This window comes from Elaeis guineensis, chromosome 15, assembly GCF_000442705.2.
Source record: "Elaeis guineensis isolate ETL-2024a chromosome 15, EG11, whole genome shotgun sequence".
Taxonomy (NCBI): Eukaryota; Viridiplantae; Streptophyta; class Magnoliopsida; order Arecales; family Arecaceae; genus Elaeis; species Elaeis guineensis.
This window is the reverse complement of record NC_026007.2, coordinates 66,503,824-66,506,699: the sequence shown is the minus strand read 5'-3', so window position 1 is coordinate 66,506,699 and position 2,876 is coordinate 66,503,824.

Genomic DNA, 2,876 nt, shown 5'->3' with positions numbered 1-2,876 from the left:
AAATAAAACAGAAACAATCAAATATATGGATCAGCCAAAAAAGGACTCACCTCCATGGGGCATGTAAACATCACTATAAGAAAAGAGAAAAATTACAAGAGGAGATCACACCCTCAACCTCGTACATCCAATCTCTCCCTCACAGGAAGCTCTTCCTCTTAAAAATTCTCTCTCTAGGAAGACCCCCTGAACTCCTGAAGTGACTGTTGTTCGCAGTCCAATAGTCTTTCTGGAGTCTCTACTCCGCTCCTATCAGTGCGGCACTTCTGTTCACTAGATTTTCTCTCGAACAAAGTCGTACACACCATGCCCTTCTTTGTTTACGGAACAGGGCTTTTAAAGTCTTAAATCCGTGAAACAATAGGAATAGGGACTCCTCTCAACACCCAAAGACCTCTCAAAACCATTAGATTGTGACCTGGTCCACGAGAAAGAGTGTAGACCGTGAGAAACAAGAAGTGAAATATGCCTGGTCCATGGTGGACCCGAGAAATCGAGGGGAAATGCCCCCTCGGTCCACAGGCTCATCCATGCACTGCCCGATCCACCATGGATCAGGATATCCACTTAACCCGCATGCGTGCGCTGGGCCTGAGGTGCGCCTATACGCGCGCGTCTCGGCCTGGGCCGGCCCCGCATGCATGCGCCTGGGCCTAGGCCGCGCTCTGCGAACTGGGCCAGCGCTCACTCCCGGGCTTGGGACGTGCTCGCGCTTTCGCGGCTGGGCCGCGGCGGCACACCACCGCCGCTCCGCCGGCCCACCGCCGGTCCTCCATCACTTCGGACTTCATGCCGACTTCAATCGAATGTATCTCTTTCATCCGGACTCCGTTTGAGGTGATCTTGGGCTCGTTGGATTCTGTTCATCATCGCGGATCTCACTGTAGACTCAATATGAACGAATCTCGAGATATTAAATCCTAACACTTGATTCATTCATAGAGTCCATGCATTTCTAAATACAGTGAAGGTAGATTTCAAGGCGCAACTCCATTTTAACAACCATACCGATGATGATATGGCTAGGCTGCAAGACAAGCAAGATGATTGCAAGAATCTTATGTTTGGCTTGATATTTAGGTTCGTACAAGCTCTCTTGATTGGTGGAGTGAAGCTTAAGCTTTGTCTAGCTTGTTTTTGCAAGGCTCAAAAATGTTTAAGATATACATGCATGAAAAATATATATTTATATAAATTTTTTAATAAATTTAATAGTATACATACATATTTCATTGTAATATATATTGATTATAACTTATAAAATTAAACTTATGTTTGAAAATATAAATTATGTTTATATTTATTTATAAAATAATAATATAATTTTAAAAAAGAAGAATAAAATTCAATTAGGAGACTAAAGCATCCATAAATTTTTCTCAATTTATATAAATGAAAAACTTGATTTACCTAATCTCTTAATAAATTCCTTACACGTGCTCTTCATTAACGTCACAAGTCCAGGTCAAAATTTTTTAAGCTTGTCTTATTTGCACCTATTGGGAAAAATTTATTTGGATCGAAGATAAAAAAAGATTGAAGGCCCAGCATGTCCTCAATCTAACCAGCCCACTGCTAGTGCTAAAAGGTCTTCATCAGCTATGCTGCTTTATATATCCCGTTGATTTTCGATCATGCGTCATCTTCTATGCATGTGCTATGAGGATGACCCTGAGTCATTTGAACTCGTACCGATGACATCATCAAATTAATTGCAAAGGTTTTATTCTATTTTGGAGATAGTGGATAGTCCTTCCTCCCACAAGCTTGACTTCCCAAGTCGGGATGATGGGCTCCACATGTACCACCTCACAGGTATTAGTTGCCTCTTCTCATCCATTCTCCCATGAGCATCATAAAGACAAGAGGAGAGAGAAAGATGGTAGAAGAGGAGAAAGAAAGAAGAGGATGTGTCCAGCTTAAGCTTGCGGATGTCCACTCTCCACGCACATCCGACCCCACCTCAGCCTCCGACCTGCATCGGCCTCCACTCCATCTTGGCTATTGACCTCCCAGAGTGTGCGGCCCATCACATCGTAAAATAAGCTCTTCCTACACTCTCAGTCGTAGCCTGTCAGCCCATATCATTAATCAGTGGGCCCCCCACATGCCATGAGATGACAACACCAGACATGATTCTCGAAGATGTCTAATGGGAGACAAAAATCTCTAACAGTTCTGTGCTCTCCCACGACTAGCAACCTGGCTAGTGGGCAGGACAACAGATAATGGACCGTAGGTGGCCACGACTAACAAACTATTAGTAGACAGACAGCCTATCCTGATAGCCTACATGCCCAAACGCCTAGGCCTAACAAACTTTGATTTCCATCTATAAGAAGGAGAAAAAGAGGAATCTCCCAAGATATGCCATCACTCTGCCTCTCATGCTCCTCTTACTGTAGAACAAAAAATGATTTGACGTCGAAAGGTTCCTGCCGAAGCCGCCTCCGGACGGAGACTTTTCTTGCAGATCTTGCCACTGTCGTTACACCGCCATCGACCTGCCGTTGCCACTCAATTCCAGCTATTCTGACTCGAGATGAATTTCTGCATCAACCGCATCTATAATTATAGCTGATACAATAAAATTTATAAAACAATCATAAATAACATCATTTAGGTATATCTCTGTTCCTTTGATGTAATATTAGTCAAATCTACGTATGTATGTATGTATATAGCGAAAGGGATAAATGACACTTGCAATATTTGCACTAATGAAATTTTTAACTAACAATAGATTTTCAAAGTTGTTCAGCCATGTTAGGATTTAATGCTCAAGATTCGATCTACATTGAGCCCACAGCAAAGTTTGCGGTGAAAAATGAAGTCCAACGAGACCAAGAACATCCCAAACGGACTCGGACGGTGAA